Source organism: Ailuropoda melanoleuca, unplaced genomic scaffold (assembly GCF_002007445.2).
Source record: "Ailuropoda melanoleuca isolate Jingjing unplaced genomic scaffold, ASM200744v2 unplaced-scaffold7565, whole genome shotgun sequence".
Lineage (NCBI taxonomy): Eukaryota > Metazoa > Chordata > Mammalia > Carnivora > Ursidae > Ailuropoda > Ailuropoda melanoleuca.
Genome location: NW_023251225.1, coordinates 39,026 through 59,629, shown reverse-complemented (window position 1 = coordinate 59,629; position 20,604 = coordinate 39,026). Strand labels below are relative to the sequence as shown.

The 20,604-nt window shown below is 39.6% G+C and overlaps 1 pseudogene; it reads left to right on the top strand.

Annotated features, from left to right (window-relative positions):
* Positions 1–902: 902 nt before the first annotated feature.
* LOC100479139 lies at positions 903–19,263 on the top strand (annotated as a pseudogene).
* The last annotated feature ends 1,341 nt before the right edge of the window (positions 19,264–20,604 follow it).

Genomic DNA, 20,604 nt, shown 5'->3' with positions numbered 1-20,604 from the left:
TTTCATTTCTTTGTACTTTCAGCTTCACAATTTCAATTTTTTTTCTTTTTCTCTTTTTTTAGAATTCACATTTCTTTGGTGATATTCTCATTTTATGTACATGACATTTTAATCAAAATTCCTTGAGTTATTTGTGCTTTTATTTACATATTTGATCATATTAAAGTCTGTTTAAACTTTTTTGTCTAGCACTTCTTAGCTCTGTGTTTCCTCAGGGACAGTTTCTTTCAACGTATGTTTCAACCTATGGTCTAGGTTTTCCTACTTCTTTCTTTTTTTTTTAAAGATTTTATTTATTTATTTGACAGAGATAGAGACAGCCAGCTAGAGAGGGAACACAAGCAGGTGGAGTGGGAGAGGAAGAAGCAGGCTCATAGCAGAGGAGCCTGATGTGGGGCTCGATCCCATAACGCCAGGATCACGCCCTGAGCTGAAGGCAGACGCTTCACCACTGTGCCACCCAGGCGCCCCTTTCCTACTTCTTTCTAAGCCTTGTGATTTTTTTTGTTGTTATTGTAAAAAATAGGCATTGTAAAAAACAAGACTATTATCATATGGTTTATTATCATATGGTTTCACTCATTTATGGAACATAAGAAGTAGGAAGATTGGTAGGAGAAGAAAGGGAAGAAGAAAGGGGGTAAACAGAAGGGGGAATGAAGCACGAGAGACTATACACTTTGGGAAACAAACTGAGGGCTTCAGACGGGATAGGGTGGGGGAATGGGATAGGCTGGTGGTGGGCAATAAGGAGAACACGTATTGCATGGTGCACTGGGTGTTATACGTAAGTAATGAATCATGTAACATTACCTCAAAAAGTAGGGATGTACTGTATGGTGACTAATATAATATAATAAAAAATATTATTATAAAAAAGAAAAAAAACAATCAAAACAAAATAGCCATCTCTCCCTGTTTATGCAGACTGCCTTTGTCTGTTATTATTGTACCATTCAAGTAGTTTTATTTCTCTGCCAATTTATTCCTCCCCAACCCATGATCCTGGCAGCTACCAAACTTTTAATATCTTCATAGCTCTGCTCTTTCCAGAATATGTTATGGTTGGAATTACACATTATATGGTGTTTTCGGATTGGCTTCCTTCACTTAAGAATATGCATAATAAGTTCCTACATGCATTAACAATGATTGATAACCTACACCTTTTTAATCATTGAATAATAATCCATTGTTTGGATGCACCACAGTTTATCAGTTCACCAAATGAAGAACATCTTGTTAGCTTCCAAGTTTTTGCAAATATTAATATAGATGCTATAAACATCCATGTTTAGATTTTTCTGTGGATAACTTTTCAAGTTTTGTGGACTGCTCAATTGTATGGTTAAGATAAGTTTAGTTTGTTAAGAAAGTGTCAAACTATCTTCCAAAGTGATTGTATCATTTCGCAACCCTGCAGGTAACATGATCACTTCTGTTTTGCCACATCATCATCAGCATTTAGTGTTGTTGTTGCCTGGATATTGACCTTTCAAATAGGTATGTAGCAATATATTATTTATGTTTTAATTTGCATATAACTGATGACATACAATGTGAAATATTGTTTTATATGCTTATTTGCCATCTATCTTCTCTAGTTTCGGTTCTATTATGGGCCTTAGTGTGTTTTCGTAATAAAGTTACTTTCTTCATTGTTAGTTTCAAAAGTTCTTTGTATATTTAGAAAACAATTTTTATCACATGTATCTTTTAGAAAGATACACTTTTCTTCAAGATTTTCTGAGTCTGGGGCTTGCTGTTCATTTTTGAGTTTTTTCTTTCATAGATAATAAGATTTTAATTTTAATAAATTGCAGCTTATCAATTCCTTAAAAAAATAAGTTATGCCTCGGGGACTATGGCTGTCTCAGTTGGTGAAGTTCATGGCACATGACCTCAGGGTTATAAGTTTGAGCCCAATATTGGATGTAGAGATTTCTTTTAAAAAATCCTTAAAAAATAAGTTATGTGTTGGCATTGTATCTAATGATCATTTTCTTCTTTTTTATAATAATAATGTTTTTATTATGTTAGTCACCTTACAGTATATCCTTAGTTTTTGATGTTATGTTCCATGATTCTTTATTTGTGTATAACACCCAGTACACCATGCAATATTTTCATACTCAACATCATCTAGGTTTCTCCTACGTTATAGTCTACAAAGTTTGTAGTTTTACATTTTGCATTTAGGTCTACAACACATTTTGAATTAATTTTGGTGAAGGATATGAAGTGTTTTTCTGAATTTATTTATATATTTGCATCAGGATGTCCAGTTGTTCCAGCATCATTTTGAAAAAAAAATATTTGCTTTGTTGTGTCATCTTTGTTTCTTTGACAATATTCAGTTAACTGTATTTATGTGGGTCTTTTTCTGGGCTGTCTATTTTTTCATCAATGTCTTCATGTGTTCTCACACCACACCACCAGTCATGATTTCTGCAGCATTGTAGAAAATCTTGAATTTGGTTATCTTCCATCTTTCAACTTTTTTTCCTTTTCAGTATAGTGTTGGCTATCTAGCTCTTTTTTCTCCCACATAAGTTTTATAATCACTTTGTCAATGTCCACAGAATAACTTGATGGAGTTTTGTTTGGGATTTCATTAAATCTATAAATCAAAATAAGTAGAACCAACATCTTCACAACATTAAGTCTTCTGATCCATGAACATGGAACATCTAATCATTTATTCAGTTCCAATTGCATTCATCAGAATTTTGTAGCATTTTCCATAGAGATCTGGTACATATTTTATTACATTTGTACCTAACAAACATCCATTCATCCTTCCTTCCTTTCCTTTTTTCTTTTCTTTTGTTCTTTCCTCTTTTTTCCCCCTCAGTGCTAATGTAAATGATATTGTATTTTCCATTTCATATTACACTTGTTCATTGATGGCATAGGGCATGGTTGCATTTTGTATATTAAAATTCTGTCTTGCAAATGTGCCTAATTATTTTTTCACGAGTGCTTTTGTCAATTCTTTTGGATTTTCTACCTAATTAATAGCTCATGTATGAACAAAAGCATTTTTAATTTTCCTTCACCATTTATATACATTTCATTTCTTTTGCTTGTCTAATTGCGTTTTCTTATACTTTCTGTGCTATGTTGAATAGGAGTAGTGAGAGGGAACATACCTGCCCTGCTCCTGATCTTAGTGTCACAGTTTCTAGTTTCCTTCCATTACTATAAATTTGGCAGTAAGTTTCTTGCAGGTATTTTTCTGTCAAGTTGAACTGTTACCTCTATTCCTAGCTTATTGAGAGTTTCAATTTCAAGTGGTTATCAGATATTTTACAGTATTTTCATGTATTTATTAATATGGCCATGTGATTATTTTCTAATTTACTCTGTGGATGTAATAAATTGCTTTAAATAATTTTGGAATGTTGAATCAATCTTGCATAACGGGAATAGATCCACTTCATTGTGGTGTATAATTCTTATTATACATCATTGCATTCAATTTTTAATATTTTTTAGAGCACTTGCATCTATGTTCATAAGAGACACTGATAGTGTAGGTTTTTTTATATCATCGTTGGAATTATAATAGGGCAATGGTGATATCACAGAAGGAATCAGAAGTATTTTAATTCCTTTTATGCTCTGAAAAGAATTGTAGATAATTAATATAAGCAGTTCCTTCAAAGTTTAATAGAATTCACCAGTTAACCCACCTGGTTTCTGTTTTGGAAGATTATTTATTTTTGATTCAAATTATTCAATAGATATAGACCTATTCATTTTGTCTATTTCTTCTTAATGAGTTTTGGCAAATTGTGTCTTTCAAAGAATTTGTCCACTTCCACTAAATTATCAAACTTGTCAGGATAGAGTTATTCATAGTATAACTTTACTATCCTTTTAATTTCAATGGGATCAGTATTCATGTCCCCTCTTAATAAATTGTGCCTTCTCCCTCTCTTTTTACTTAAATAGCCTGATTAGAGTTTTCATTTCATTAATAACTTTTGTAAGTATTTAAATTCCACTTAATTAACATATAATGTAATATTAGTTTCAGGTGTATAATATAGTGATTCAGCACTTCCATACCTTACCTAGTGCTCATCACAATGAGTGTACTCCTTAATCCCAATCACCTAATTACAAAGAATATGATTTTTTTTCATTTTATTGATTTTCTCTATTGATTTCACTGATTTCTACTCTAGGTTTTATTATTCCTGTCTTCTGTTCTTCTTTTTTTTTAACATTGTATTTAATTTGATCTAGTATTTATATTTCCTGAGATGCAAATGTAAATTTATTGATATTAGAATTTTCCTTTTTAATACATGCATTCAACACAACACATTTCCATGTAAGCACTGTGTCTTTGCATCCCATGAAATTAACTAAGTTTTGTTTTATTTTTTATGTTTTTCAACATTTTAGGGGCAATTGATTGGCTCAGTCAGAAGAGCATGTGGCTCTCGACTTTCGGATCATGAGTTCAAACCCTATGTTCATTGCAGAGATTATAAACAAGTCCTCAAGCAGATTCCCTTCCCTAGACATATCCTTGGCTATATCACAACAGATTCAGTCTCCACACCACCTACCATCCCAGTGGTGGTCCCTTTTCTACTTGCAGACCTGCAGCATTTGTTTTCTCAGATCTCTGATTCATTTCTTGGGTGCTTAGAATTATCTGATAGCTAGGTAGTTGTATTCAAGGGAGGAATTGTAGTTGTATTCGAAGGAGAAACTTAACTCCTTCCCCCAGAACTTTCTGATTGGAGGCTAGACATGAATACTCTGAACCTGCTGAGGGGATGGATTTAGTTTTCCCCCTTCTGTGAGGCTGAATGTTGTTTTGGCAACAGGTAATGACATGTGACACAGCTTCATCCTTTCTAAGTTTAGGTTTACTGTGGGAAGATGTACCAAACGTAATTGCAACACTTTCTACACTTACATTTAAGCTTTAATGGAAGAGTGGAGAGTAACATTACTCTAGTGCACTGGTGTCGACTTACACTGAAGTGTGATGTTTCATGTGGTCTAATGGTCCTTGTCTTCATTAATATTGGTGTTAAGATTTTAGGAAATGGTGACACTGACTGACACATTTAGCTTTGTACTGTTTGAGTCTTTCAGCCTCCCCATGACCTTCACTAAAGATTCATCCCACATATAAATTTTTCATCTTGAAGGGAAGTTAATCTGTTTTCCTTTAAAACATGGTTTCTTGGCAATGATGTCTTGAGGGTCACTGAGAAAGCCATTGGTCATTGTGCAGCTGAGCTACCTGGTGACTGGCCACCCAAATGAGGCCGACTTGTGAGTGCCCTGGTGATTGGCCAAGAGATAGTGGTGACATCACAAGAAGGCATGGTGATGCCCCAGGGCTGTTATAAAAGCGTGGCAACAGCTGAAGCTGCACTAAGGCAAGAGATGGCACTTCAGCCACAGCTCTTCCTGCTATTCCTCAAGCTTTCTGCCTTTTCTCTGCCCCTCCCCATGGCAAGCACCCTGCCCACACCTCCTGACCTGCACCTGGCAGCTCCTGGACCCATTTTCCACTGCCCGGATGGCCCAGGTGTTCAGGTACATGTTCCCATTTGGCACATGGGAGTGCGACACTGGAAATCAGAACCCCATGGATTCTCAGCCACCTGGGACCTACACCTCTGGGGTCACAACTGGGCTCAGTACAGGAAAGTTGAGTCCATGTCCTGAGGGAGCACTGGGCCTGCTACTACTTTGGAACCCTCCAACCCAGTTCCAACATGAATGCCCTGAACATTCATCCAACCCAGATGTGTGCCATGTGTACAATGTCTCCAGACACCTGGCAGAGAGGCAATTTTATGAAACAAGTAAGTACTGGAGAAGGAATCACCACATCATTGGACACAGTGGGAGTCCTTGAAACACAGGCCCCCAGACCAAAGGCTGCCTGACCCAGCTCAGTAGTGGAAATACTAATCCCCCAGACACCTGGCTGACCAGGAGACCAGTAAGAACAAACCCTTAAAAACAGCAAAACACAGAGAAATTCATTTCTGCCAACAGACCCCCCACAGGGACCCAAAGACTGGAAGCCTTCTGAACACATCTGACACAGGGCAAATGAGACACATATACTCTATCTCATTCATAGCAGTTTTATTTTGGCCTGATTAGATGTCATTTCTGCCTTAGAGATTTTCTTTTTTTTTTTTTTTAAGATTTTTTTTATTTTTTTTATTTATTCGACAGAGATAGAGACAGCCAGCGAGAGAGGGAACACAAGCAGGGGGAGTGGTAGTGGAAGAAGCAGGCTCATAGCAGAGAAGCCTGATGTGGGGCTTGATCCCACAATGCCGGGATCACGCCCTGAGCCGAAGGCAGACGCCCAACCGCTGTGCCACCCAGGCGCCCCTGCCTTAGAGATTTTCTAGTGTTATATGTGCTTTTTTCAAGCGCATCTATTAACTTTATAATTGCTATCCTTAATTCCATCTCTGTCATCTTTCTATCATCCATATTGATTAGCTCTGTGGCAGAGAATATTACCTCTGGTTCTTTCTTTTGTTGTGAATTCCCCCTTCTAGTCATTTTTCCCAGAGAAGGATGGGTTGGTGAGTGAGCAGATTCCCAAATACCAACCACGACCCAAGCAGAATACAGCCTAGACAAATCTGAAGAGCCTGGAAACCACCACAGAAAAGACAAGAAAATTGAAAAGAAAAAAAAAAAAAAAAAAGGTGGGGAGAGACTTCATTCTCACAGGGTGGACCAAGCAAGGTGATCCACTTCTTCCTGATTGACTTTTGGTCTCTGTGTCAGAAGAAAATACATCCCAAAATTTCAAAGAAAACAAAACTATACATATACATATATACAGTGAAAAAGGACTAAAATGAAGCATCTATCTATACAGTGTAGATGTAAAAAATAAAAGTTAAAGAACAACTTAAAAACATAAGTTAGTACAATGAGAATCTAGTTCAAACAGGAAAAAAATAAAACAGAAATGGAAAATTTTAGACTGAAAGATAAATGAATCATGAGAAATCACTTGGAGCTCAATATACTATTTTCCCCTGGTGTTGGAGTTTTACAGTCTTGTGGGATCCATAAATTTGTCCACCTGTCTTTCCTGTCTGTCTTCTGGGGGAGAGGCTACTGTGCTATTTCTCAGGTGTATTTGCCTACGTGGAATTTGCCTATGATTCATTTGCTGTGCAGAAAATTTTATCTTGATGAAGTCCCACAAGTTCTTTTTCTTTTGTTTCTCTTGTCTTTGGAGAAGTGTCATGAAAGAAGTGGTGGTGGCTGATGTCACAGAGGTTACAGCCTATATTCTCCGCTATGATTTTGATGGATTCCTGTCTCACATATAGGTCTTTCATCCATTTGGAATTTATCTTTGTGTAGTGTTTGAGAGAGTGGCCAAGTTTCATTCTTTTGCATACAGCTGTCCGATTGTCCCAGCACCATTTATTGAAGAGGCTGTCTTTTTTCCACTGGATGTTTCTTCCTGCTTTGTCAAAGATTAGCAGACCATAGAGCTGAGGGAAAATTTCTGGGTTCTCTATTCTGTTCCATTGGTCTATATGTCTGTTTTTGTGCCACTACCATGCTGTCTTTGTGATCACAGCTTTGTAGTATAGCTTGAAATCTGGCAACGTGATGCCCCCAGCTTTCTTTTTCTTTTTCAACATTTCCTTGGATAAAAAGCTTTTGCACAGGCAAGGAAACAGTCAAAAAAACTAAGAGGCAGCCCACGGAATGGGAGAAGATATTTGCAAATGACACTACAGATAAAAGAGTGGTATCCAAGATCTACAGAAAACTCAAACTCAATGCACTTGAAACAAATAATCGAATAAAAAATGGTCAGAAGATATGAACAGACACTTGTGCAATGAAGACATTCAAATTGCTGACAGACACGTGAAAAAAATGTTCACAATCATTAGCAATCAGGGAAATTCAAATCAAAACCACACTGAGGTACCACCTTACGCCAGTTACAATGGCAAAAATTGAAAAGGCAGGAAACAACAAATATTGGAGAGGATGTGGAGAAAGGGGATCCCTGTTACACTGTTGGTGGGAATGGAAGCTGGCACAGCCACTTTGGAAAAGAGTGTGGAGGTGCCTTAAAAAGTTAAAATAGAGCTACCCTATGATCCAGCAAATGCACTACTGAGTATTTACCCCAAAGATACAGACATAGTGAAGAGAAGGGCCATATGCACCCCAATGTTCATAGCAGCATTGTCCACAATAGCTAAATTGTGGAGGGAGCTGAGATACCCTTCAACATATGACTGGATTAAGAAGATGTGGTCCATATATACAATGGAATATTACTCAGCTATCAAAAAGAATGATTTCTCCACATTTGCTGCAACATGGATGGGACTGGAGGAGATAATTCTAAGCGAAATAAGTCAAGCAGAGAAAGACAATTATCATATGGTTCACTCATTTATGGTACATAAGAAGTAGGAAAATCTGTAGGAGAAGAAAGGAAAGAAGAAAGGGGGTGTAAACAGAAAGGGAAATGAACCGTGAGAGACTATGGACTCTGGGAAACAAAGTGAGGGATTCAGAGGGGGAGTGGGGGACCGGGATAGGCTGGTTATGGGTATTAAGGAGGGCATGGATTGCATGGTGCACCGGGTATTATACACAATTAATGAATCATGGAACTTTACATCAAAAACTAGGGATGTATTGTATAGTGACTAACATAATAAAAAGTATTATAAAAAATGAAAACAAAGCAAACCAAACAAACAAAAAACACATTTCCTTAATGATTCAGCGCCTTTTCTGGTTCCACACAAATTTTAGGATTGTTTGTTCCAGCTCTTTGAAAAATGTAATTGGTATTTTGATTGGGATGGTGTTGAAAGTGTAGATTGCTCTGGGTAGCATAGACATTTTAACTATGTTTATTCTTCCAATCCATGAGCATGGAATGTTTTTCTGTCTTTTTCTGTCTTCTTCATTGTCTTTCATCAGTGTTCTGTAGTTCCTAGAATATAGATTCTTTACCTCTCTAGTTATGTTAATTCCGAGATACGATTTTTTGGTGCTATTTTAATAGAATTGACTCCCTAATTTCTTTCTTCATTCTCATTTTTCGGGTATAGAAATGCTACTGATTTCTGAGCCATTGATTTTGTATCCTGCTACATTACTGAATTGTTCTGAGTTCTAGTAATTTGGGGGTGGAGTCTTTTGAGTTTTCCATATAAAATATTATGTCATCTGCGGAGAGAGAGAGTTTGACTTCTTTCAAATTTGAATACCATTTATTCTTTTTTGTTGTCCCGATTGCTGTTGCAAGGACTTCCAGTACTATGTTGAACAATAATGGCGAGAGTGGGCATCCTTGTCGTGTCCCTAATTTTAAGGGAAATTCCTTCAGCCTTTCCCCATTGAGAATGATATTCGCTGTGGGCTTTTCATAGATTTTTTAAAATTAAATTGATGAATGTACCCTCTATGCCTACACTCTGAAGGATTTTAATCAGGAAAGGATACTATATTTTTAAAATGCTTTTTCTGCATCAATTGAAAGGATCATGTGGTTCTTGTCCCTTCTCTTATTAATGTGATCTAATACACTGATCGATTTGTGAATGTTGAACCACCCTTGCATCCCATGGATGAATCCTTTGGTCTTGATGGATAGTCCTTTTAGTATACAGTTGTATCCTATTAGCTAGGATCTTTTTGAGAAGTTTGGCATCCATTCATCGGGGATATTGGTCTGTAATTCTCCTTTTTGATGGGGTATTTGCCTGGTTTGGGGATCAAGGTAATACTGAGGCTTATATGGCTAAGTATTTTCCCCTTAGCACCACCTTTGTAGTGTCTCATAGGGACCGATGTGTTTTCATTCTCATTGGTTTCCATAAATTGCTTAAGCTCATCTTTAATTCCCTCGTTTACCCAGTCATTCTTAAGCAGGTTGGTTCTTAGTTTCCAAGTGTTTGTGTTTCTTACAAATGTTTCCTTGTGATTGAGTTCCAGTTTCGAATTGTTGTGGTCTGAGAATATGCAGCGAATAATCTCAGTTTTTTGGTATCAGTTGAGACCTGTTTTGTGGCCCAGTATATGGTCTATTCTGGAGAAAGTTCCATGTGCATTCAAAAAAAATGAGTATTCTGCTGTTCTAGGGTGTAGTGTTCTGTATATATGTATGAGGTCCACCTGGTCCAGTATGTCATTCAAAGCTCTTGTTTCTTTGTTGATTATCTGCTTAGGTGATCTGTCTGTTGCTGAGAGTGGAGCGTTGAGGTCCCCTACTATTAACATATTATTATCTATATGTCTCTTTATTCTGGTGAAGAGTTGGCTTGTGTATCTAGCTGCTCCCCTGTTGGGGGCATAGAGATTTATAATTGTTAGATCCTCTTGTTGGATATACCCTTTAAGAATAATATAATGTCCTTCTGTATCTCTAACTACAATCTTTCGCTTAACATCTAATCAGGACAGAGAATCTTATGCACATTCCACACCTGACTTGGAGGCCAGCATTGGGGCTCCTTCTTACATCACCTAAGCTAAAATCAAGAGTCAGATGCTTAACCGAATGAGCCACCCAGGAGCCCCAGTCATTGGTACACTCATTTAAAAAAAAAAAAATGCTGGGTATTCTTTTGTACTAATTGCTTTTATGTGAATGGCTGCAGATTACAATGAAATAGACACATTGGTGAGTATCATAACAATATCAATGGTATATTATAAACAATGGGCTTTAGAACTCTGATGGTTACTAGGCATTTTCTATTTATAATTCAACTGAATCTGACAAGCTGTAACCAGCAAAGTTGATATTGTCCAGACAAGTAAGGATGGTTATTGTTAGGATAAGAACCACTGGTGGCATGGAGAACAGAGAAGAACCCTTTTCTGAAGGTCATCAAAACGTAACATAGCCATGACTGTTCAATAACCTGTCTGTCTACTGTGGGCAGTAATGAAATCTCACAAAACATTAGCTAATATAGTGATTTCCTTTAATCCAGGAATTCTCCACTTTCAAATGTGCTAAATTGATCTCTTTCTTATGATTCAGTGTTTTATATTTTATGTTTATATGTTTTATTGGTATATTTATGGATATATATGTTAATATTTTTCCAAGGAGAATTGTTATATGCTTTATTAATCAATACCAGAATTTGTCATTGATAAAGATACTTTTAAAAAGTTCATAGCTTTCTTCAAGCATATAAAGAGGAACCATTTGCAACACTTAAATGCAATGTGAATTCCATTACACACTTTAATATCAAGGAAGATAATTATCTTAACGGCATTCTATGATTGCTACACCAATTGCTCATTGCACCTAAAATTAGATCATTTGTAACCACTTAAATGTTTAAAGATTTTATTTTAATTCTAGTCAGTTAATGTACAATGTAATAGTAGTTTCAGGTATACTATGTAGTGATTCAACACTTGCAGACAACACCTGGCGCTTATCAGAAGTGCACTCCTTAATCCCCATCTCCTATATAACCCATACACTACACCCTGTAATCTGGAGACCATCAACTTCTTTTTGTCTCTCTTGTTTTTTCTCCTTTGCCCCTATGTTTCTTTAATTCACATATGAGTGAAATCATATGGTATTTGTCTTTCTCTTACTGACTTATTTCACTTAGCATAATACCTTGTAGCTTCATTCAGGTAATTGCAAATTGTAATATCTTGTTCCATTTTACACAAAGACACATGCCATGTTTTCTTTAATAAAAATATGAATCTATTTCTGTGTTTTCTATACTGTTCCATTGATCTATATGTCTAATTTTATGACAGTACCATACGATGTTGAATACTACACCTTTCTAATATATCTTGAAGACTGGGTTCATGGAACCTCCTCATTTGTTTTTCTGTTTGAACATTGGTTTTGCTATTGGGGATCTTTTGTGGTACCATACAAATTTTAGAATTGATTGTTCCAGCTCTTTAAAACTGCTGTTGGTATTTTAATAGGGATAGCATTACATGTGTGGATTACTTTGGGTGGTAAATACATTTTCACAATATTTGTTCTTCCAATCCCTGAGCATGAAATGTCTTTCCATTTCTTCCTGTCACCTTCAGTTTCTTTTACTCATTTTTTGGTGTTTCAGGGTACAAGTCTTTCACTTCTTTGGTTAGGTTTATTCTTAGGTGTCTTATTATTTTTCATGCAATTGAAATTACATTCCTTTCCTAATTTTTCTTTCTGCCAATTCATTAGCAGTGTATAGAAATGAAACAGATTTCTGCACATTGATTTTAGGTCCTCCAACTTTACTGTATTCATTCATCAGTTCTAATAGTTGTGTGTGTGTGTGTGTGTTTTGCGTGTGTGGGGCAGTATTCAGGGTGTCCTGTATAGGGTATCATGTCATCTGCAGAAATTGAAAATTTTATTTCTTCCTTCCCAATTTGAATGCCTTTTATTTCTTTTTTTCTATTATATTATATTAGTCACCATACAGTACATCCCCGGATTCCGATGCAAAGTTCGATGCTTCATTAGTTGCGTATAACACCCAGTGCAAGGCAATACGTGCCCTCTTACTACCCATCACCAGTCTATCCCATTCCCCCACCCGCCTCCCCTCTGAAGTCTTCAGTTTGTTTCTCATAGTCCATAGTCTCTCATGTTTCATTCCCCCTTCTGATTACCCGCCCTTTCTTTATCCCTTTCTTCCCCTACCGATCATCCTAGTTCTTATGATGCATAGATGAGAGAAATCATATGATAATTGTCTTTCTCTGCTTGACTTATTTCACTTAGCATTATCTCCTCCAGTGCCGTCCATGTTGCAGCAAATGTTGAGAATTCGTTCTTTCTGATAGCTGAGTAATATTCCATTGTATATATGGACCACACTTCTTAATCCAGTCATCTGTTGAAGGGCATCTTGGCTCCTTCCACGATTTAGCTATTCTGGACAGTGCTGCTATGAACATTGGGGTGCATATGGCCCTTCTCTTCACTACATCTGTATGTTTGGGGTAAACACCCAGTAGTGCAATGGCTGGGTCATAGGGTAGCTCAATTTTTAACTTTTTAAGGGACCTCCACACTGTTTTCCTGAGTGGCTGTACCAACTTGAGAATGCCTTTTATTTCTTTTTGTTGTTTAATTGTGGGAGAGCCATAAGGCAGTCAAGTCCCCAGAATGCCAGACTTGCCAGGATCCCTCTAACCAAACCCCGTCCAACCAAGCATGGCACTAGAAAAACATGTCATCTGGGAAGTGGCATGATCAGGAGCCTTAGGACTATGAGCACTCCAGCTCAGCTTTGTACCAGGCAAAGGAATCACCAAGACCCTCGGCCAAGTGCAAGTTCTCCAGTGCAACAGATAGTAGGGCCATTGAATCCTCAGAAATGCAGTCCATCTGGGAGTCTTGAGAATATGAAATCTCTGACTGAGATCTGCAATGCCAAGTGAGGACCCTTGACACCAGGCTGAGGAAGAGTAATCTGAACAGGAGCCCTCCAATCCAGCAGAGGACAAGGTAGTCATGTCCCCATAACACCCTGCTTTCCAAGACCTCCAGTCCATGAGCTTTCAAACCCAGTTTGGCACTGACAGAAAGACCTCTGGACACTGGGCTGCATGGGAGTCCCCTACCTAGGAGCTCTCCCTCACAGAAGTGCAAGAATAGTTGAGTCCTAACAAAACCAGACCAAGCAGGAGACTTCTTCTAACATCAAGTTCTGAACTTGGCAAATGATTCACCTGGACACCTGCCTGACTGAGATCAGGAGTGCTTCATCCCAAAAGAGCACCGGGCCATGGTGTCCCCTAGCACACAAGACCTACCAAGGGTGCTAAAGCCACTAGATCTACAAAGAAGCTCAGCACCAGCCAAAGAATACCCTGGACATGAGGTTGACCAAGAGCCCTCAGATCATGAGGCCTCCAACTCAGCAGAATATTCGCACAAGAATCCCCTGGATATCAGGCTGACTAGGAGCCCTGAGAACATAAGCTCTCCAACCCAGCACAGCACAAGACAAGCAGGTCTCCAGTAAACCAGGAGCCCTGAGGCTAGGAGTTCTGCAACACTGTTTGGCACTGGGAAAATGAATCACCTGGACTGTAAACTGAGAAGGAGACCTCAGAAATTGAATTATCAATTTTGCCATTCTAACTGGCATAAGGTGGTATCTCAGCGTGATTTTGATTTGAATTTCCCTGATGGCTAATGATTTTGAACATTTTTTCATGTGTCTGTTAGCCATTTGTATGTCTTCATTGGAAAAGTGTCTGTTCATATCTCCTACCCATTTTTTGATTTGATTATTTGTTTCTCATGTATTGAGTTTGAGAAGTTCCTTGTAGATCCTGGATACCAGTCTTTTATCTGTAGTGTCATTTGCAAATATCTCCCCCCATTCCGTGGGCTGCCTCTTAGTTTTTTTTTTTTTTTTTTTTTTTGGCTGTTTCCTTGGCTGTGCAGAAGCTTTTTAACTTGATGAAGTTCCACAAGTTCATTTTATCTTTTGTTTATCTTGTCTTTGGAGATGTGTCATGAAAAAAGTTGCTGTGGCCAATGTCAAAGAGGTTGCAGCCTATGTTCTCCTCCAGGATTTTGATGGATTCCTGTCTCAAATGGAGGTTTTTCATCCATTTGGAGTTTATCTTTGTGTGTCGTGAGGGGGAGTTTTCAAGTATCATTCTTTTGCATATAGCTGTCCAATTTTCCCAGCAGCATTTATTGAAGAGACTGTCTTTTTTCCATGTATGTTTTTTTCTGCTTTGTCTAAGATTAGTTACCCAAAGAGCCAAGGGTCCATTTCTTGGTTCTCTATTCTGTTCCATTGGTCTATGTGTCTGTTTTTGTGCCCGTACCATGCTGTCTTTGTGATCACAGCTTTGTAGTACAACTTGAAATCCGACATTGTGATGCCCCCAGCTTTGTTTTTCCTTTTCAACACTTCCTTCACGATTCATGGCCTTTTCTGGTTCCCACACAAATTTAACGGCTGTTTGTTCCAGCTCTTTGAGAAATGTCATTGGTATTTTGATCGGGATAGCATTGAAAGTGTAGATTACTCTGGGTAGCATAAACATTTTAACTATGTTAATACTTCCGATCCATAAGCATGGAATATTTTCCAACTTTTTGTGCCTTCTTCAATGTCTTTCAAGAGTGATCTGTAGTTTCTATAATATAGATCCTAATTTTTTTCATTTTGGATCCAGAAATATTTAGGTTTGAATCCATGCACCCTCGTTTGTAGCTTGGGATTTTTGGCAGTAACATCAATAATACTAAAATTAAGAACAAACAATACACTTTTGTGTGCTTACTGTGTGTCAGAAACACTGGTTAGAGTTTTAGGTTTGCAGTGACATTTAAATCTTCAACCACATTTATGGGGTAGGCAGTGCTCTCTCCATGCTGTAGATGAAGTGACTGACAATCAGAGAGGTTCAGGAATGTACTCAAAATCACACAGCTAGGAGGTGTTGGAGCTATGATGGTGTTCCTGACCCACTAGGCTCTATAGTCTCCTTCCATGTGCCATGTTATAGCACAGCTACATGCTAAAGTAAGTCCAACATATGTCACTTTCTTCATCTGTAAAATAAGGACATTCAAGTGCATGACCACTCTGTATAATTGTTACCAGATTCAGAGAAAAGTCCTATATCAAAGGCCTGGCACAGTGAAGCATCCTCTCTGGGCACTCAGCAAATATTACTTCCTTCTATGCTTTCCATTTCATGTCTGACACCTGCTGCCAGAGTGATGTAAAATTTCCTCCTTCGTGTGATCCTCCTAATCCACAGATGTTCCTTAGTTAAATCTACACTACTCAACCACTAAGACTCTCCTAGGCCCTCACTGAAATGTTCTCCCAGATCGAACCACCGGCAGTGGATTTCTAAAACCCTTGGGAGGACTGTCCTAGTGGCTCAACATTTCCCTTGGCTGCTAAGGTATTCATGAACCTTGATGGATTCTGTTGTTAGCCTCCCTCCAAGGACAAAGATTTACAGAGGAGGGTAGACCCAGGCACCTGCACCTCTCAGTTGAGTAGGTGGAGAGAAAGCAAGCAAGTGGCAAGAGTAAAGTTTCCAGAGTGACCTGTGAGGTGCCAAGCCTAAGAGCAGGGTGGTTCTTCCCAAACTGTGCTCAGAAATTTCAGACCTTGACAGTGGGAGGAGCAGTTTGTTTGCTGAGTCAAGGGTATGTGTTTTGGAGAGCACAGTGTTGGACGAGAGGAGGGAGAAACATTTAATGAGCACCTACTGTGTGCCAGGAACCTTAGCCAAGGAAGGCTATTGGAACCTGGAAGAAAAAGAGACTATTTCACAGTCAGGAAATGGAGACATTGATAAGTGGAATAATTTGAGTAAATTTATAAAGATAAGAGTCCAAGATGGGGACCTAATTCACCTCACCTAAGTGAGAACTGAACTCACCTCCTCCATGGACACATCAAGTCTACACCTATTTATAGAGCAGATCCTCCTGAAGAAGAACTGAGGGCCGATGGAACAGCGTCTGCACAACACAAGACAGAGATACCCTCACCATCCTGCCAAATGCAGTGGGAGGCATACTTCTGGGGGCTGTAAGCTGATCTGTCTGCCCTGGGTCACAGAAAATAAGCTGCAGTTTAAAGGGCAACTAGGATATGAAGGGTCCACCCTTCAAGCCCCCAAAATGTGAGGGGGGTGGTGCAGGATCTCTTTCTGTGTCAAAGTGCTGGAAAGAGCCATGGTTCTGATTCCCTTCCACCTTGATAACATGGACAGAAGCAGGGTCTGAGCAACTAGCCAGCCAAAACCTGGGTCGCCAGCCCACTCAACCCCAGATATGCCAAGAAGGCAGCCCCAGCATGGCACACACTGGGACATCCCGGGTCAGCATCCTTGACAGCTCCTAACATCACACTGTGCAGACACAGGTGGTAAGCACCCCAGAACACTCCAGGCTTGCAGAACCCCACTTGCTAGGGCACCTCTGCATGGAGGGCTACATACCTACACTGCTTCAGATGCAGCTGCCCCAACAAGGCGTCCCCTATGTGGAAAGCCCAGGATGGCCCAGCCTGCACTGTGTCAAGAAACTCACAGGACTGAAGACCCCAGGACATCCCAGTTTTCACCCACTTGAGCTTCAGGCATCCTGCTAGGAGGTCCTGTGCACAGAGAAACCCCACCAATCCTGAATCCACTTGAGCTGCTGCTACCCTCCCAAAGTGCCTTCTCTGCAGAGAGCCCTGGGACTCTCCACCCCACACCCATTTCAGCTGTCCTGCCATGGCACCCCCTGTGCAGAGTACCCCAGAAAACCTCTGCTGCTGATCTGTCTCCACTCCAGCCACCCTGCCAGGGGGCCCTCTGCACAGAGAGCCCTGTGACACCAGCTTGTATCCACTCCAGCCACCCTGCCAGGGGGCCCTCTGCACAGAGAGCCCTGTGACACCAGCTTGTATCCACTTCAGTTTCAGCTGTCCTGCCCAGGTTCCCTCAGTGTAAAGATGCATACACCCCTACATTTATTGTACCATAACTTATAGTAGCCAAGGTGTGGAAACAACCCAGGTATCCACCAGAGAGGAATTGATATGGCTGCCCTTTGTCAAACCACCACCTCCCTTCTTGCTTAGCTAGGAGTCTCTGCCTGCTCTGCTAGATCCCCCACTACGTCTGCACCATCTTGAGGGTCACAGGGCACACCATGGGCACACCATGGTGTCCCCACTCCCCTAGCCACAGAACCACATTGAAATACCTGCGAATCCTGGTCTTCCTCTTCCTTGGTAGCAGCAGTCTGCAGCCCCTGGACCAGGAAGCCAGCACGTGGGAGAAAATCGAATTGGAAGAGGAAGAACAAGACTAAGAATGTGGTTTTTCATGCACTTCATGGGATCACTCAAGGATCACCACAGCTTTCCAACTCTTCAAAGCATGTTGTCTCTGATACTACATTACAAGTTAGAAAGCCTTCTGTGCCTTAGCAGCCAATGGTGTTCCAGCAGCGCCACAGTGGGAGAGGACAAAACAAAGTTTTGTAGGAATGCTAACAATTACAGAGTTCCTAAATACACCAGAGACATGGCATAAGTCAATGCTGGTACAGATTTATGAATTAGAGGCACATAAGATTGAAACAGGGAGGGAACTTCATCCCCAAGAAACACGTAAGCCTTCAGGGAATATAGCTCCAGATGGAAACATCTTCCGTGCTGTACACTCACTGATCATAAATAAAATCCACTCATTGCCAGTTATTGATCCTATCAGTGGACTGCACTTTGTACACATACCCACAAAGGAATCCTCATGTTCCTCAAGCATTTTATGTCTGGTCTGCCAAAGCCTGCCTTCATGAACCAGAACCTGGGTGTTCTTGGATTTGGGACCCACCACAACATCCCTTCATCCAACAGGAGACTCCCATCAGTACAGCCTTGAATGTTGTAGAAAGACAGTTGCTGGCCTTTCCTGTGGTGCATGAGTCAGGAGTTGTGGATATTTATTCCAAGTCTTATGTAATTAAGCTTGCTGCTGAGAAAACGTTCAGTAACCTAGATATCACAGTGACCCAGGCCCTTAGCACCACTCACAGTGTCTTGAGGGCATTATGAATTACGGTAAGCTGGAAATCCTGGACAGATTACCATGGGCTGACCTCTGGGCTGCTGGTCACAAGTGAAGCAGATAGCATCGTGGGAGTCATTTCCCTGTCAGATGTGTGGTAAGCCCTGATACTTATGCCTGCAGGTGCCAAACAGAAGGAGACAAAAGCAGAACTGCCACTGTGCATGGAGAAGCCCTTGGAGAAAACGTGAACAAAGATTCTGGGTCAGGCTTTGCCTCCTGAGCACTGACCATGATGGAAGATGGTGAAATGGTACGAATGCGTATCAGGGTTTAGTGATGGGTATTTTTTCCAGTGATGGTGAGACAGAACATAAGAAGATTCAGGCTTGCATTAAAAGACTGTTTTCAGACCTTTGAGCAATTTCAGATGCTATATATTATCAAAGTGCACTGTGTCCTGAAATTCTTATTATTCACTGGTGTGTACCAGGTATTACAACATAAGGAGAGAGCATGGCCTATTCAGACCTCCTGTCTTCTGTTAATACACGGGGTATTTCATAGCTATGGCCCGTGGGAGCTGGAGGCACATGGGGCTGGGGTGTGAACATCTTTGGACCTTACTCACACGAGTTTCTTTTCCTTAGATTGGTGGAACAGCTGTAATTTGAATACAAGTAATAAATTTATAAAACTTAACGAGAGTTTTATGTTGTGTCTTTTCTGATGCTTAATGTAAACAAGAATGCTTTACAACAGCTTTATTTATTTTTACTCCCTGCAATATTTTATAGATCATGGAGGGTAAACTTCATCATTCCCATCAATAAACCATTGGTTGATATTGTAAATGGCAATTTTCTCATTTACATTTGGATCTGAAAAGGAGAAGTCTTCTACTATACCCAGTGTTAGAGTTGAAAAGCTGAAATTTCCTAAAGCATGTGTGGAGACCTGCTATGCTAGAGTGGAAACAGGCAGCCATTATAAGCAAAGAAAGTGATGATAAAATGTGAATTTTTCTCCTCATATATTGAAGTGTAAAATTATGATGTCTGTATGACTGCTGATGGATTATTGTCATAAAGTGTTGTTATGGCGTGTGCGGTATTGTCATGGGGTGAAGAGAAACAATGTTTTCCAATGTAAGTCCTCTGAACATGTCCATACTGTGCATACATATGAATATAGTGTGATTTTTTATTCTTTTTTTTTTGGCAGATTGAAATACTAAAATAAATCTTACTGTCTACTACAAATAGATGAATGAATAAAGAAAAGGTGGTATATAGACACAATGGAAATTTACTCAGCCATAAAAAAGGATGAGATCTTACCATTTGGAACAAGGATGGACCCAGAGGGCATAAACTTAAGTAAAATTGGTCAGAGAAAGACAAAGACTGTAGGATTTCACTCCGAAGTGGAATCTGAAAAGCAAAACAAATGAACAAAAAAGCAAACATAGAATCAGACCTATAAATACAGAGAAAAAAGTGATGGTTACAAGAAAGGAGGTGAGGGGGGCATGTAGGAAACGGGTGAAGGGAATTGGGAGACACAGATTTTCCATTAGGGGATGAATAATCATGGGGCTGAAAATCACAGCATAGGGAAAAGGGTCAATGGTATTGGGATAGTGTGTCTGTTGACCCACGGTAGCTACACTTGTGGTCAGCATAGCATAAGGCAAAACTTCTCCAATCACTCTACTGTTCGACTGATGCCAACATGATACTGTGTGTCACCTATGCTTCAGTTTATGAGTCAGAAACTGTATATATAAAACAGAATTGGGTTTGTTTGACAGTGATGGAAACCCAAATGCAATCCAGCTGGAATTAGCCTCACTCAGCCTGTCTAGGGACAGCAGGTAACTCTGGACTCTTGGGGACGCCCCGCTCTTCAGTTCTGTGATAATTTTGCTCTCAGTTCCCTTTTTTGCTGATTTCTGTTTCAGTTTCCTTTCCCAGATTTTTCATGTGTACCCGTTTGGTGAGTGTTCTGTCCTAGGCCACATGTTCTTCTTCTCTTCACGGT